The 18,531-nt window shown below is 37.4% G+C and overlaps 1 long non-coding RNA gene and 1 other non-coding gene across 2 annotated transcripts; one reads left to right on the top strand and one right to left on the bottom strand.

The window, feature by feature from the left end:
• Positions 1 to 2,777: 2,777 nt before the first annotated feature.
• On the top strand, positions 2,778 to 2,885 carry LOC130984736 (small nucleolar RNA R71). Its single transcript, XR_009088649.1, has one exon. It is a non-coding gene; the product is annotated as a small nucleolar RNA R71 (small nucleolar RNA).
• Positions 2,886 to 8,355: 5,470 nt separating this feature from the next.
• Positions 8,356 to 10,604, bottom strand: LOC130983191 (uncharacterized). The gene is made up of 3 exons (XR_009087275.1): positions 10,407 to 10,604; positions 9,874 to 9,944; positions 8,356 to 9,653 (listed from the first exon to the last, which is right to left on the bottom strand). It is a non-coding gene; the product is annotated as an uncharacterized LOC130983191 (long non-coding RNA).
• Positions 10,605 to 18,531: the final 7,927 nt, after the last annotated feature.

The following is an 18,531-nucleotide window of genomic DNA, read 5'->3' as shown; positions in this document are numbered from 1 at the left end:
AGACATATGCACTGTTTAAGCATACATTCAGAAAATAACAAGTATTGTCACCACATCAAACTAATTAAGCTAGTTTTAAAGATGAATTTGAAATCCTGTACTTCTTGTTCTTTTGTGATAAAAACAGTTTTCATTTAAGAAAGGTGATGGATTCATATTCATAGCTTTAAGGCATAGACACTAAGACACTAATGATCATAAGACACAAACATGGATAAACATAAAGCACTAAAATTCGAAAAACAGAAAAATAAAGAACAAGGAGATTAAAGAACGGGTCCACCTTAGTGATGGCGGCTCTTTCTTTCTCTTGAAGATCCTATGGAGTGATTGAGCTCCTCAATGTCTCTTCCTTGTCTTTGTTGCTCCTCTCTCATGATCCTTTGATCTTCTCCAATTTCATGGAGGAGGATGGCATGTTCTTGGTGCTCCACCCTTAGTTGTCCCATGTTGGAACTTAATTCTCCTAGGGAGGTGTTCAGTTGCTCCCAATAGTCTTGTGGAGGAAAGTGCATCCCTTGAGGTATCTCAGGGATTTCTTGATGAGAGGGGTCTCTTGTTTGCTCCATCTTCTTCTTAGTGATGGGCTTGAGGTCATGCCTTCTCAGTTGAACCGGCTTTGGATGCCATAAATGGTTATGGAAAAACAAAAAGCAATGCTTTTACCACACCAAACTTAAAAGGTTTGCTCGTCCTCGAGCAAAAGAAGAAAGAAGAGAGTAGAAGAAGAAGAAATGGAGGAGAGGGAGATGGCTTTGTGGTTAGGCCAAAAGGGGAAGAAGTAGTGGTTTGAATTTGGATGGTGAGGTAAGTGGGGTTTTATGGAGGTGAGTGGTGAAGAGAGAGATGAGATTTGATAGGTGAGGGGTTTGTGGGGATCCTGTGGGGTTCACAGATCCTTAGGTGTCAAGGAAAAGTCATCCCTGCACCAAATGGCATCAAAAATCACGTTTGAGCCAATTCTGGCGTTAAACGCCGGGCTGGTGCCCATTCCTGGCGTTTAACGCCAGGTTCTAGCCCTTTCCTGGCGTTTAACGCCAGTCTGGTGCCCCTTTCTGGCGTTAAACACCCAGAATGGTGCCAGACTGGGCGTTAAACGCCCAACTACTAGCCTCACTGGCGTTTAAACGCCAGTGAGTTCTTCTTCCAGGGTGTGCTATTTTTCTTCCTGTTTTTCATTCTATTTTTGCTTTTTCAATGGATTTTGTGACTCCTTGTGATCATCAACCTACAAAAAAGATAAAATAACAAAAGGAAATAGTTAATTATAAAACATTGGGTTGCCTCCCAACAAGCGCTTCTTTAATGTCAGTAGCTTGACAGAGGGCTCTCATGGAGCCTCACATTTTCTCAGAGCAATGTTGGAACCTCCCAACACCAAACTTAGAGTTTGAATGTGGGGGTTCAACACCAAACTTAGAGTTTGGTTGTGGCCTCCCAACACCAAACTTAGAGTTTGACTGTGGGGGCTCTATTTGTCTCTGATTTGAGGGAAGCTCTTCAAGCTTCCTCTCCATGGTGACAGAGGGATATCCTTGAGCCTTAAACACATAGGATTCTTCATTCACTTGAATGATCAGTTCACCTCCATCAACATCAATCACAGCCTTTGCTGTGGCTAGGAAGGCTCTGCCAAGGATGATGGATTCATCCATGCACTTCCCAGGATCTTGTCTCTTTTGAGGTAATTTCTGCCTAGACAAGTCATCCAGTTCTTTGGTGAGCAAGAGAGGTTCATCTTCCCAAGTCTCATTTCCAAATAACTTGTCATTTAACTTCATGATTGCTCCAAGGTATTTAGCAACTTGCTCTTCAGTGACGTACTCATCCTCTTCAGAGGAAGAATACTCATCAGAGCTCATGAAAGGCAGAAGTAAGTCCAATGGAATCTCTATGGTCTCATTTTGAGCCTCAGATTCCCATGGTTCCTCATTGGGGAACTCATTGGAGGTCAGTGCACGCCCATTGAGGTGTTCCTCACTGGCGTTCACTTCTTCTCTTTCCTCTCCAAATTCGGCCATGTTGATGGCCTTGCACTCTCCTTTTGGATTTTCTTCTGTATTACTTGGGAGAGTACTAGGAGGGAGTTCAGTAACTTTCTTGCTCAGCTGACCCACTTGTCCTTCCAAATTTCTGATGGAGGACCTTGTTTCATTCATGAAACTTTGAGTGGTTTTGATTAGATCAGAGACCATTGTTGCTAAGTCAGAGGTATTCTGCTTAGAACTCTCTGTCTGTTGCTGAGAAGATGATGGAAAAGGCTTGCCATTGCTAAACCTGTTTCTTCCACCATTATTGTTGAAACCTTGTTGAGGTCTCTCTTGATTCTTCCATGAGAAATTTGGGTTATTTCTCCATGAAGAATTAGAGGTGTTTCCATAGGGTTCTCCTAGGTAATTCACCTCTTCCATTAAAGGGTTCTCAGGATCATAAGCTTCTTCCTCAGATGAAGCATCCTTAGTACTGCTTGGTGCATTTTGCATTCCAGACAGACTTTGAGAAATCAGATTGACTTGTTGAGTCAATATTTTATTCTGAGCCAGTATGGCATTCAGAGTGTCAATCTCAAGAACTCCTTTCTTCTGATTAGTCCCATTGTTCACAGGATTCCTTTCAGAAGTGTACATGAATTGGTTATTTGCAACCATTTCAATCAGTTCCTGAGCCTCTGTAGGCGTCTTCTTCAGATGAAGAGATCCTCCAGCAGAGCTATCCAAGGACATCTTAGATAGTTCAGAGAGACCATCATAGAAAATACCTATGATGCTCCATTCAGAAAGCATGTCAGAAGGACATTTTCTGATTAATTGTTTGTATCTTTCCCAAGCTTCATAGAGGGATTCTCCATCCTTCTGTCTGAAGGTTTGGACTTCCACTCTAAGCTTACTCCATCTTTGTGGTGGAAAGAACTTTGCCAAGAAGGCATTGACTAGCTTTTCCCAAGAGTCCAGGCTTTCTTTAGGGTGAGAGTCCAACCATATTCTAGCTCTGTCTCTTACAGCAAAAGGGAATAGCATCAGTCTATAGACCTCAAGGTCTACCCCATTAGTCTTGACTGTGTCACAGATTTGCAAGAACTCAGCTGAAAACTGGTGAGGATCTTCCATTGGAAGTCCATGGAACTTGCAATTCTGTTACATTAGAGAAACTAATTGAGGCTTAAGCTCAAAGTTGTTTGCTCTAATGGCAGGGATAGAGATGCTTCTCCCATAGAAGTCGGGAGTAGGTGCAGTAAAGTCACCCAGCACCTTCCTTGCATTGTTGGCATTGTTGTTGTTTTCGGCTGCCATGTGTTCTTCTTCTTTGAAGAATTCGGTCAGGTACTCAACAGAGAGTTGTGCCTTAGCTTCTCTTAGCTTCCGCTTCAAGGTCCTTTCAGGTTCAGGGTCAGCTTCAACAAGAATGCCTTTGTCTTTGTTCCTGCTCATATGAAAGAGAAGAGAACAAGAAAATATGGAATCCTCTATGTCACAGTATAGAGATTCCTTGAGGTGTCAGAGGAAGAAGAGAAATAGAAGACAGAAGTAGAAAATTCGAACTTATCAAAGAAGATGGAGTTCGAATTTTGCATTAAGGGATAGTGTTAGTCCATAAACAGAAGGATGTGAGAAGAAGGGAAGTAATTTTCGAAAATTAAGTAAAAGATTTTGAAAAATTTTTGAAAAACACTAATTGATTTTCGAAAATAAGAGTGGGAAAGAAATCAAGTGATTTTTGAAAAAGATTTTGAAATTAGAAGTTAAAAAGATTTGATTGAAGACTATTTTGAAAAAGATGTGATTAAGAAGATATGATTGGTTTAAAAAAATGTGATTGAGAAAATATGATTTGAAAACAATTTTAAAAGATATGATTTGAAAACAATTTGAAAAGATATGATTTTAAAAATTAATGACTTGCCTAACAAGAAAAGATATGATTCAAACATAAAACCTTCCTCAACAGAAAAGGCAAAAAATGTTCAATCAAATCATTAATTGTTAGTAAGTATCTTTGAAAAAGGAAAGAAATTGATTTTGAAAAAGATTTGATTGAAAAGATTTGATTTGAAAAAGATTTGATTTTGAAAAACTTTGAAAACTTGAAAAAAATTTGATTTGAAAACAAAATCTTCCCCCTTGTGCCATCCTGGCGTTAAACGCCCAGAATGGTGCACATTCTGGCGTTTAACGCCCAAACTACTACCCTTTTGGGCGTTAAACGCCCAGCCAGGCACCCTGGCTGGCTTTTAAACGCCAGTCTGTCCTTCTTCACTGGGCATTTTTGAATGCCCAGCTTTTTCTGTGTGATTCCTCTGCAGTATGTTCTGAATCTTCAATTCTCTGTATTATTGACTTGAAAAGACACAAATTAAAAATATTTTTTGGATTTTTTAATAATGAGGAATAATCAAATAATAATGCATGCAAGACACCAAACTTAGCAGTTTGTATACTATTGACACTAACCAAATAAGAATGCATATGAGAAACAACAAAACACTCAAGTCAATAGAATTCAAAGATCAAAACAAGGAAATCATCAAGAACAACTTGAAGATCAATGAGGACACATGCCTAAATTTGAAAAATGCAAGAAGAACAGAAACATGCAATTGATACTAAACTTAAGATGAGACTCTAGACTCAAACAAGAAATATTTTTGGATTTTATGATTTTATAATTTTTTTGTGTTTTTTCGAAAATTAAGTGAAAAATAAAAATAAAGGTATCAAAATTCTTAATGAGAATTCCAGGAATCATGCAATGTTAGTCTAAAGCTTTAGTCTAAAGGAATTAGACATGGCCGGCCAAGCTTCAGCAGGACATTGCATTCAAGAGCTAAATTGATGATGATCAATCAGCTTTGGTGATGATAAGAACATCACCTTGAAACACTAGAATTCATTCTTAAGAACTCTGAAGAAAAATAATACCTAATCTAAGCAACAAGATGAACCGTCAGTTGTCCATACTCAAACAATCCCCGGCAACGGCGCCAAAAACTTGGTGCGCGAAATTGTGATCACTACAACTTCACACAACTAACCAGCAAGTGCACTGGGTCGTCCAAGTAATACCTTACGTGAGTAAGGGTCGATCCCACGGAGATTGTTGGTATGAAGCAAGCTATGGTCACCTTGTAAATCTCAGTCAGGCAGACTCAAATGGATATGGTGATGAACGAAAATAACATAAAAGATAAAGATAGTGATACTTATGTATATCATTGGTGTAAGAGCTTCAGACAAGCGTATGAAGATGCCTTCCCTTCCGTCTCTCTGCTTTCCTACTGCCTTCATCCAATCCTTCTTACTCCTTTCCATGGCAAGCTCGTGTAGGGTTTCACTGTTGTCAGCAGCTACCTCCCATCCTCTCAGTGAAAGCGATTGCATATGCTCCGTCACAGCATAGCGGAATTCATCTGTCGGTTCTCAATCAGGCCGGAATAGAATCCAGTGATTCTTTTGCGTCTGTCACTAACGCCCCGCCCTCAGGGTTTGAAGCACGTCACAGTCATTCAGTCATTGAATCCTACTCAGAATACCACAGACAAGGTTTAGACCTTCCGGATTCTCTTGAATGCCGCCATCAGGTCCTGCCTATACCACGAAGATTCCTTTTAAAGAATCCAAGAGATATTCACTAAGCCTCCGATGCTTGTAGAACAAGAATGGTTGTCAGTCACCTTGTTCATAGGTGAGAATGGTGATGGGCGTCAATCATCACCTTCATCATGTTGAAGAACAAGTGATATCTTGGACAAAGAACAAGCGGAATTGAATGGAAGAACAATAGTAATTGCATTAATACTCGAGGTACAGCAGAGCTCCACACCTTAATCTATGGTGTGTAGAAACTCCACCGTTGAAAATACATAAGAACAAAAGTGATCATTGGTTTCGGCCCCAGAGAGGGAACCAGAAGAACCAAGATGAAAATACAATAGTAAAAGGTCCTATTTATAGGAAACTAGTAGCCTAGGGTGTACAGAGATGAATAAATGACACAAAAATCCACTTCCGGGCCCACTTGGTGTGTGCTTGGGCTGAGTAATGAAGCATTTTCGTGCAGAGACTCTTCTTGGAGTTAAACGCCAGCTTTTATGCCAGTTTGGGCGTTTAACTCCCATTTTGGTGCCAGTTCCAGCGTTTAACGCTGGGATTTCTTGAGGTGATTTTGAACGCCAGTTTGGGCCATCAAATCTTGGGCAAAGTATGAACTATCATATATTGCTGGAAAGCCCAGGATGTCTACTTTCCAACGCCGCTAAGAGCGCGCCAATTGGGCTTCTGTAGCTCCAGAAAATCCACTTCGAGTGCAGGGAGGTCAGAATCCAACAGCATCTGCAGTCCTTTTCAGTCTCTGAATCAGATTTTTGCTCAGGTCCCTCAATTTCAGCCAGAAAATACCTGAAATCACAGAAAAACACACAAACTCATAGTAAAGTCCAGAAAAGTGAATTTTAACTAAAAACTAATAAAAAGTATACTAAAAACTAACTAAAACTACTAAAAATATACTAAAAACAATGCCAAAAAGTGTATAAATTATCCGCTCATCAATTCACTCTCTTCTTCATTGTTCACCAAGGGTATGGGAGGTTGTGAACACTCTTCTATAATTTCAACTCCATGTCCAATGGGAGAGGATTCGATTGTAGATAGAAATTCATCCATGATTGAATCCATCTCTTGATAAACCTCTTCCAAGTCTCCAATGACGATATGCCTTAGAGGTTGCGCACCCTCTTCAACATCAATATCAAGCTTCTTGGAAGAGTGCTCCATGGTGCTACATTCCCTTGGACTTTCAACATCTCCTAAATCTTCAACCACTTCTTCCTTTTCTTCAATGATCATAGGCTCCTCCAATTGTTCCAACACAAAATTTGACTCCTCCTTCTCCACCGGACTTTCCAATTTCCCCTTCATGCTTTGTTCTTCTTTTGACTTTTCACATGGGGCTATGGAAACAAATTGAGTATTCAAACATTGGTGGGCTAAAGTGTGCACCACCTTAGTCAAGTTGGTCACAAACTCAAGTGTATGCCGCTTCATGGCTTCTTGTCCTTGAAGTAACAAAGTAAGAGAATCATCTATTGGGGCTTGGGGTGAATAGGAAGGTTCATTATTTTGGAGAGAGGGTTCATGGTAGGAAGGTGGTTCTTCTTGGTAAAGGTATGGAGATGGTGAGTATTGAGGTGGTTCTTGGGAGTAATCTTGATATGGTTGTGGTGATTCTAGAGGTTCTTGCTCATAATGGCCATAAAAATATGGTATGGATGATTGGTCATATGGTGGATATGAATCATAGAAAGGTGTTTGATAATGAAAGGCTTGTGAGAATGGTTGAGGTTCATGTTGAGGATAGGAGTCATAGGCATATGGTGGTGCTTGATTATCACAAAAAGATTCACCATAGCTATTGAATTGACATGCATTAGGATGAGAATTATACCTATTAGTGTCCGGAGGTTGTTGCCAATAGGAGTGATCAATTCCTTGAGGCTCCTCCCATCTTGGAGTGTTCCATCCTTGATACATGTTATCATTGAAATTTATATTCTCTACAACACAATTAGGACCAATCTCATAGCCAAAGTGAGAATTCATAGTGGAAAAACAAAATAAAACTAACAAAATATAGTAAACAAACAAGAGACAAGCTATTTACAATATTCACATATGTACAATAACCAATAACATAACACCATTGCAAATCCCCGGCAACGGCGCCATTTTGATGATTGGATTTTTGACGGTTTAGAATTTCACAAATGAAATCTCGTTGAAGTACAGTCTCTAAACCAACAATAATCCTCTCATACAAAAATTTGTTTGTCACAAGTACAAACCCCTAAAATGGTCTTGGCAAGGTTTGGTTGTCAAGGGTCTTCATCATTATCATTAGCCACAAGTATGGTAGTTGCAAGGATTAATCTCACTAAGTCATCCTTTAATCAAGTAGCAAAGGAAAGTCAAGTGAGTAATATCAATCCAAGTCCATAAGTCCTAGCTTTTCACTAATTGGATTATTGAAGGCTAGAGTCAATGGCGATCAACTATCAATCAATTGGACACTAGAAACTCAAGAAATCCTAAGTCACCTTCTCAAGCCAAGAACATAGAATTCTACTCTAACATCCTCTCAAGCATTTTATCAAACACTTGGAGGGTAATGAAAGAAAGCATTTTTATTTGTAAGAATAAAAGGAATCAACAACCAACAATTACAAAGAATTAACAAAACAATAATCAACAACATCACAATCACATGAATTATCTCAAATTGCATTATTAAAAGAAAACAAAAGAACAAAAATATCTGAATTACAAAACCTAGAAACAAAATAAGAGAAATTACAACAAGAGGATAGGGATAGAAAGAAGAACCAAAGTGTAGCAATCATCAATTGAAGGTAGAAGTAGAAGGAGACTTGAATTAAACCTAGAACTATGAGATCCTAATCTAACCCTAATTCCTAATCCTAATTCTAGAGAGAAGAGAGAGCTTCTCTCTCTAACTCTAACTACTTCTAAAACTAAACTATGACTAATGATCAAAAGTATGTTGATTCCTCTTCAATCCTTGGCTTAAATAGCATCAGAAATAAGTTGGATTGGGCCCACAAGGCTTCTAAAATCGCTGGCCATGTGTTGCATTAAGTGGGTCATGTGCCACCATCGGCGCGTCCGCGTACCGTGCGCGTGCGCGCCCCTATGCGCGATGCAACTATGGCAAATCTTATATCGTTTCGAAGCCCCGGATGTTAGCTTTCCAACCCAACTAGAACCGTATCATTTGGACCTCTGTAACTCAAGTTATGGTCAATTAAGTGCGAAGAGGTCAGACTTGACAGCTTTTTGGTTCCATCATTTCTTCATGAGTTCTCTAACTTTACATGCTTTTTCTTCATTCCCTTAATCCAATCTTTGCCTCCTAAATCTGAAATCACTTAACAAACATATCAAGGCATCTAATGGAATCAAGGTAAATTACATTTATCTATTTTAAGACCTAAAAAGCATGTTTTCACTGTTAAGCACAATTAAAGGAGAATATACAAACCCTTGCTATTTCATTGAATAAATGTGGGTAAAAAGTGATAAAATCCCCTAAAATTAATACAAGATAAACCCTACAAATGAAGTTTATCAAGCATCTAGGTGACAAATAGGGAGAGACTTGAGATATTGTTATGTCATGATGATGATAACAGAACAATGACAGACAATGTCGTATTCAAGAAGTGTTCAGAAATCTTATTTGAATGCATAAGCTTCATCAACAGTAGGCTAAGTTGGAGTATGCATTCTGGATATTTTGATCTAAAGTAGCTTATGAATCAGGTACTTAGATTCCTTTACTTCTCATTATATAAATTTTTATAAATCAAGCTTAGTAACAAAACTATTTCTAACTAAGCATAATAGCTATATATTAGATGAGTTTTTAGATGATAACACAACCTTAGGATCACAAAGCAATTGAAACAAATTTTATAAATCACATTATTAAACATTATTATCAAGTGCATCTGTATATCAAAAGTGTTATGCCATTTAAACAAATCACATAGAATATAAGCTACTTATGATTATCATAGAATATAAGTAACTTACTTGGATTTGAACAACAGGAGTGGACAACTTGATTGGCTTCAGCCTCCGCTAAGAGGAAAATCGATTGTAAACTCATTTTGTCAATAAATCATACATTAATTAATTACGAGAACTGAAAGTTAAAGATAATTGATATAATGATTAGCTGTAGATTGAGATATAAGATATAGGTTTGCCAACTGAGCCCCAATAAAATGAATTTCTAAGGGTATTAATTAGATTATTATCATGCATTAACTACATGAAAAGATCCATGTTTGAGGACCACCTTTGGAGGGCATTGTCCATTAGCCATTGTCCAAAATGTTAACACTAGCTGGGATCTGAAAGTATAGCTAGCTGCACAACACGTGTATAAAATAATCAATAATAAATTTGCTGGAATAATAAAGTTGTTGATATTATCATAAAGTGATTCGAAATAGTTATCTACATAAATTAATTAATAATACATTATTATGATACAGTGGTTCATACACACCGAATTTCGAATTACAGTAACCTATTGCTATAATATGTGCAGTTGATTTGGAAATACCTTTTTCCTAAATGTTACCCATTGTAATAGGATCAGAACAGAGTCAATATAGATACTATTCAAGAAATACATGAAGATTGTAATCAAAGGCACGATTTCAATATATATATTATATGAATAGTTGACAGATTTTTTTCTCAAGTGATAGTTGTAAAATTTATAATAAGATTTATTTTGGACGAAAGTCATTGGATCGGCTATAGTAGGAGAAGACAAGCAGCCTTTACTAAAAATATGAAAGTGAAAAATTGCAAAACACTCACAATTAAAGGAGTATTCATTGGGAGTTGTAGATATAAGAATCACAGACCAATTCAATAGTTATGCTGATAATCGCTGGACTTTCTCGCGAACCTTCGTAGCAGATTAGAAATCTGAAGTTTTGATGGATTATTGTTTATATTGTTTTTTGAACTTAAAAGTAATGAAAGCAACACATTGATAGGTGATGAGGGAGTCACTATGAGTATGGACACCCGTTGTAGAAAATATTGAGTATTGTGTTTCATTTAATATACTTTGTAAATTATCAACGTCTATATTTTAATTTATGTACTATTTAAATTCTATAATTTATTTTGCTTACGTACTAATTTTATCTATATTTTAATGTGTATTAATAAAGGGGACAATTTTTACCATTAATTGTCCGCTTTAGTACAATTTGTTTTAGGTAGTAAATTTGAACCTTTTATAAATAATGGTTGCTATCTATAAAGTACGGACACTTAGTTGAGTTGTCGTGTTTACGTGTTGGACACATTTTGAACACGACACTCGTCCAACACTCGTCTGACACTCGTGTCTGTTGTATCCAACCGTGTCTTAATAAAAAATAAAAAATTTTTCGTCAGACACACTTGGACACACCTAACTACTATCACGTGTCAGCGTGTTCAGTCTTATTGTTAAGATATATTCTTGAAATAAATTTAACTATAGTAATATATTATTATTTATTAAAAAAAAGATATTTTAAATACTTGATATAATTAAAATAAGACATTAAAAATAATAAAAAAATTCATTTATATTTCAATATCAATAAAATATCAAAATATCATTACGATTTATCTAAAAAAATATTTTATATTTTATATGTATGCGTGTTCTTGTGTCTTATAAGATTTTAAAATTCGCATGTTGGCGTGTCCCGTGTCGTGTCCCGTGTCCGTGTTAGTGTCCGGACATCATAGGTTGCTATTATGGGTATAAGTAATGGCTGATGTTATGGGCCTAAAAAATAATTGAACTGATATGGGCCCAAAAAATAAATTATTAATATGGGCCACCAGTAAAATAGACTATGAAATTTTACAATAAATTTTTATATGTTTATACACTAGAGATTTTTAGTAATGAAAAGTTATTAGTATTAGTAACATTGAACATGTAATAAGAAATTTTTATAATAGATTCACACGCACGAATCTTACACTAGTTGTTATTATGAGTGAACTGTTACTATTATATCATTAGAATAATACTATTATATAGGGTATTATTTTTATTATTATATTATTATAATTATTAATATTATTATATTATTAATATTATACTGTTATTATTATTATTATTATTATTATTATTATTATTATTATTATTATTATTACTACTACTACGATACAATCCATTGTTATTATTATTAGTTGTATTATATTATTACTGCGATTACATTATTAATATATTATTACTCTGTTATTATGAATGAATTATTATTATTATTATTATTATTATTATTATTATTATTATTATTATTATTATATACGAGTATTATTATTAGGTTTAATTGTTTTGCTGATTTTTATAGTTTTTTCGAATTTTCAACTAGATTTTTATATTTTTTTTAATTGAGTCCTATATTAAATTTTTATACTTTTTTTCTTAAACAAAGCGAATATACCACACATAAAACAAGAAAACCTAAAGAACAATACTTATTATTTTTTAAATTACAAAAGAGCCTTCAACACTCTTTCATGCTCACACAGAGAGGATGAGAAGAGAAGAAAAAAGAGAGAAAGAAGAAAAAGGAGGAAGAGAAAGTAGTGCCGATAAAGGGTAGACGTAAGAAAAGAGGAAGTGGATGCTACTACCACAGTTGTCGGTTATTCTTTGTCATCGCCACTGCCATAGAGACAGAAGGAGACCCAAAACGATGGAAGAGAGAAAAAGATAGAATGAGAGAGAGACTGCTAAAGGGAGATCACGTTGCAGGGGGAAAGAGATAGGTGGAGAGTGACACTACTGCCATTATCGTTGGAGAAGGTCGCTGACTAGCTACTCCTTTTCTGTCCATTCTTGGTGTTTGTTGCTCGTTGTCTCACATTCGGTCTCAAATTCGGCTTTCCTTCTGCTTTGTTTTGCTTTTGCTTTTGCTTATTATTCTACTTTTGTTTCATTCTACTTTTGCTTCATTTTATTTTTGCTTCATTATACTTTTGCTTTTAGTTTATTCTGCTTCTATTTCTGCTTTTAAATTGGTTCTACTTGTCCTCACTAATTATGTTAAAAAAATTGATTGTGCAAAAAAATTTTGATTATGAGTTCTAATTATGTATTTTTCTTGTAATTAACTGATTATATTATAGCAAAAATTCTACTTCTAATCATGCTAAAATTTAATTATGGCAAAAATTTTGGTTATGAATTTGTATTGATTATAAAAAAAAGTATTGCTATGACAGAAAGGAAGCTTGTTGGTAAGAGGGAGGGTGGTGATGGAGGAGTAGGGTGAAGAGATGATGGACGAGATAGTAGGAGTGGTAGAGAGCAATGAGGGTGGAAGAAAGAAGGGAAAGTGTGAGGTCGAGGGCAAGGTGTTCTGTAACACCCTAATATTCAAATCCTTATGCTCGAGTCATAAGTCAATGATATTACGGTGGTACGACTCTCAGGTGGATTTTTTTAATATATAAATATAGGTAATTTCGAAAGGAATATTAAACGAGAAGCCTGAAAAGAGTAGAAATAAAATCGCGAAGACGTATCACTCACGTTTCGACAACGAAAAGTTAAACTGTGAAGCCGAACGCGATAAACGGACAAGGCATAAATGAGATTAAGAGATAGATAACGGATAGATATATATAACATAAGTAATAGCCACTAGTCGCGACCCGCGAAGTTTAGGCCGGCTAGGGTACAGTATGAAAGTAGTTGACAACAGTACATCCTAATCTCTCCCAAAGGAAACATAAGAGCCTCTATAGGCAAGTTCCAAAAGAGTTCAATACATAATATAATCTTTTCAAAACAAAGATGGAGAGATTCTAAGCAAAACACAAAGTAGAGAAAATAAAGATCTTCGCCGTCTCTCAGACGTACCACAGCTCACTTCTGAGCACTTGGACCTGTATCTGAAAAACAAGAGATATATACGGAATGAGAACCCCGGGCCCATGGGTTCCTAGTACGGTAAAAGTGCCAAATAAATACAATGCACTGCAATAAAAACTCACTAAGCATCCTAAACTCCTTTTCACCAATTATCCAGCCTAGATTCTCACTAATCCATAAATAGGCATCTGACGTAAGGGGATACTAAATCTAGTTCATGTTACACATGTTTCCCAATTCGCTGATTCTTTCACGAATCAGACTCAAAATCATAAGCAAAACCATTACCAGTTGTTCTGCCTCAGCAACTTTATATCAATACATCACACCCTCGCCTGGAGCTAGTGAAATCACATCACTGCGTCTACCCATGGGGCTCAAATGATCTCATTCAAAAATCATCATCATTATGCAATCGCATTATCAATTCATCTCATCAAGAACAGCCCCCAACATCCACCAACACCATCATGAGGGATCTCTCAGTTGTACAAACACAAGCAATACAGACAAGTAATACACAAATAAGGTACAAGTAGAACAAGTAGCATATAATTAGGTAACATAGCATATATGATATAGAAATCCAAAACAAATAGGCAAACCCAAACAATTCAAACATATGCAAATGATGTATGCCTGCCCTATGGCTGATGATATCATCTGTCGGTTATATAGCCAACCCGACACATCCTGGTAGCTAACCATGGACAGAAACACCCCTTGCGGAGCAAGTAGGTTTGAGCTACAACCCCCTTGCTACTACCCGCTCAGCCCAGAGCCAGTGGAACAACCACTACTGCGGCTACTACCCAGGCGGGTGTTTAACAGCTCAACCTGGAGCCAGTGGAACAACCACTACTGCGGCTACTACCCAGGCGTCACAATCTCTGACCTGGAGCAAGTGGGACGAACCACAACCCTTGCTACTGCCCAGGTTTCACAATCTCTTACCTGGAGCAAGTGGGACGAACCACAATCCTTGCTACTGCCCAAGTATCTTAAGCATTAACCCGGAGCAAGCGGAACAAACCACAACCCTTGCTACTGCCCAGGTATCTTAAGCATATATTCATTCAATCTCAATTCAAATTATCAATCCTCATTGTTATCAAATCTCAAACATTAACCTGGAGCAAGTGGGACGAACCACAACCCTTACTACTACCCAGGTATCACAAATACATTCATTCAAAACTCCATAATTAAACTCATTTATCATAAACATCCTTTTCCGTCTCACACCCGGAGCAAGTGGACAACGCCACTGCCTACTACCCGGGGTTACACATCACATTTCAACATCTTCCATTATTATCCATTTAACACATTCATTCATTAATCATACATGCAATTATTCTCAGCCATAATCAATAATGGCTTTGCCGTGACCCGGCAATAACTCAGCCATCCGGCTCATGGTCCAATCAAGAACCAGCCATTTATCAATAAATATAGCCCTTCGGCTCATGGCATACACGGTACTCCCACCGTCATCCTCCATATCTCATATAATCATCGTTGATCATCATTGATCATAACTTTTCCCTTGCTTCACTCGCAAGTTACCACATCCCCTAGCTCCTTTCTCATTGCTAGGCATATCATAATGATTTAATACATAAGGGGTGAGATCGGAGGCTTAGAAGTATGAGATTTGGCTTTTAAAACTCAAATATCAACTTTGGCATGAAAACAGGGCCACGCGTACGCGTACTCCACGCGCACGCGTGGATGCCCACAAAGCTTATCGACGCGTATGCGTCATACACGCGGACGCGCAGATTGAAACAAAGCCAGACGATGCGTAAGCGTCAGCCACGCGTACGCGTGGGTGCATTTGCGCCCCAGGCACAAAACTGGCACAACTCTGGCACAACTCTCGGGAAAATGGCTGGGCATTGGGTGCAGCACATCGACGCGCACGCGCACACCACGCGCTCGTGTGGATGGTGCCTTCTCGAAGAACGACGCGTACGTGCCAAGTGCGCCTACGCGTGGAGGGTCATTCTGCTAAAAATTTTCTAAGTTAAAAGCTGCAGAATTCACAGATTCAACCCCCAATCTTCCGACGGACATAACTTCCTCATTTTAAATCGTTTTTCACCCGTTCTTCGAACGGCATGGATATCCTGGATCCAATTTCATTTCTAAACAGATTTGGCACAAAACAAAGATCCGTAGTCCAAGTTATGTCCCGTCAAAGTATGCCCAAAAACCATATTTTCATATAAAACCACAAGGTGCCATTTTCAAAACAAGCCATTTTCAACTCTTTTCAAAATCAACCAAAACATGCCAATTTCAACCCTTTTTGAAACCAATCAAAATATACCAAAATCAACATCAAGCCTCCTCAACTCATACATTAACACCTTACCACAATTCACAAAACCGCCATATAACCATCTTTACCCATTTCAAACAAATGGCTAAATTACAAACATATCAACATGTCATACATTCTTCCTCATCCCAATTTCCAACAATACTATTTCCAATCAACCATCATTATACATAACCAATATCATACTCACTATCACGTGGTTTCACCCCCAAATCAACCTTAATCATTTCTCAAGTATATATCACAACATACATATCTCTCATGCATTATCATACCATTAAGGCATCAATAATCATACTCACATATATGACCACATAATATATCTCAACCAAAATCAAACATACCTCATCTATACAATTTCACCCAAAATTACCAATTTCCACACTTCAACTCCTCAAACCTCATTATCCAATAACCAACCCAATCATTCATATTCATTATATGAAATTCATCCAATCACTTGTGTCATCATACAATGCACACATCAACTTACCTCCCTTACCTCTTTCCGGCCTCCGGCCCAAAATTTACGGCCTCCGGCCCAATTTCACAATTTAAATGCATAAACCACAATTTAATACTCATTACCCAATACATCAAATTTTCAATACACCAAGCATACAAGGCCACACAATTCTCAACCCAATCATCAATTCACATTACATACCAACTATGCATATTAGCATCAACCATTTACACAATCCAAACTTAATCCTAGGGGCATCTAGCCTAGGAATTCTCATCACACCACACGGTACTTAAATGAAACTTAAACCGTACCTCTTGTAGCCAAATCAATTGAGTCCCTTCTTTAGAAGTCTCCACCAACCCTTAGCTCCAAGCTTCACCAAAGCTCCACAAGCAATACCAACCTCCCAATTGTGCATCAAAATCACCAAATACACTAACATAACCAATATCACATACATACATCAACCTAGGGCTCATAAAGATGATAAATCACAAGGGTTTGAGCACTTCTTACCTCAGCCCATATGAAGTAGGGATAGAACCCACTTAGAATCCATGTTGGAGTATCCCTAAACACCCAAAATCACAAGATTTCAACACTAACTTCCCAAAAACGTGTAACAGTGGGAAATTTCGAAAACTGGGCAGAGATGAATGGAATACTCACCATAAAACTTAGATAGAAATGTAGAGGATGAGAAGAGCGACGCGTGGCCACAAACGGCTCGTCAATCGGAGCTCCGTAGCTCAAGTTATGGTGATTTGAAGATCAAAGAGAGTTAGGTTTTCTCTCTTCTCTCCTCTCTTCTCTATTTCAGCGCCCCACCCTCTCTTTTAGGGTAAAAATGAGCTGAAATGCTCATAACTAATGTTTATATATGTTGGGTCTTGGGCCCACTTAGGCCCAGTTCACTTATTTTTGTCCGTTGGCCCAATTTTGGACCAAAACCTTTAAGATTAGCGCTCTAAATCGCACTTCAAATATTTCTACCTCCCCTAATTATAATTCCTCATTTCTTAATCCTATTTACTCATAATCAATTTTTTCAGCTGCAGTACCAGACAGGTCTCAGCGGTACTGCCGGTCAAAATTCTACTGCGCGCTTTTACGCAGAAAACTATGTCTTCCGACTCAGAAAAATTCACTGAATCCAAATATCATATTGAAATCATCAAATTCCAATTGCCAAATCTTCCAGCCATATTCGCTCCTACTTAACTCATTATTTAATTAATTTCGGTTAGACCGGGTATTACATTCTACCCCCCTAACAGAAATTTTTGCCCTCGAAAATTCCATCTATCACTACGAGTACGCGGGCGTAGTCTGCCGTTATATCCAACGCATAACAGTTCCAAGGTCCTTTTACTCTGCGCGCTTCCGTTGCCGCGCTCTGATTTCTCTATTTCTGAGGATCTCGGTCATTCGTTCCTTACTTTTACCGTCTTATCAACCCACACCCTATTAAATCTCATCAATAATATTACCATCATCGTTAATCATAGCCATCATCACACATCACTATAATCAATCAAAGCTTTATTCATTTTTAGAATCCAATGAGTTTGTACTAACAAGCTGACAAACTCTTATGAATCCGCTTCCCTTTAATAATCTATAAAAGCTTTCGAGACACATCTCTTTTGTTTAAGTTACTCAGATCAAAAATCATTTTCAAAAACATAACCAACGCTCCTTCAAATTCTTGGGAAAAATTTCAACAGCACCTCTCCAAAGATTGGAGTTTACCACCCGTCACGGGTTTCCTCAAACCAATCTAAGTACCACATCAGCATTTCAATTTAATGGTTTTCACATTCGTCTTTCAAAACCGATCATTATAAACCTCAATCTAAATCCAAGGTCACCATGACCAAACATCATAGCACTCATCTCTCGAACACGACAACTTGCACTCAATCATCATCTAAATCCGATTACGCATCAATGATAATTTTCTCATCCGATTCAGAACCATCAAGGCTCACAGCCGCAATTAATTCCAATTATCTAGAATCATTATCTGCATAAGCTCACTAAACTTTTAAGTACTCCAAGCATAAAGCATTTCTAATCATACCCCACTTTTCCTTATTATTACCATACTATGCTAACGCTTTAGCAAGCTTCTGCTATGCTACTTTGATTTCTCGTCAAGTATTAGCTCCATCACTTATTTCCTCAAGTACCCAACCACAACTTAGCATGACTGGTATTTCAAATCAACGTT

The sequence above is a fragment of the Arachis stenosperma genome, chromosome 5, assembly GCF_014773155.1.
Source record: "Arachis stenosperma cultivar V10309 chromosome 5, arast.V10309.gnm1.PFL2, whole genome shotgun sequence".
Lineage (NCBI taxonomy): Eukaryota > Viridiplantae > Streptophyta > Magnoliopsida > Fabales > Fabaceae > Arachis > Arachis stenosperma.
Note: the sequence above shows the minus strand (reverse complement) of the source record. Positions and strands in the feature narration are given on the sequence as shown.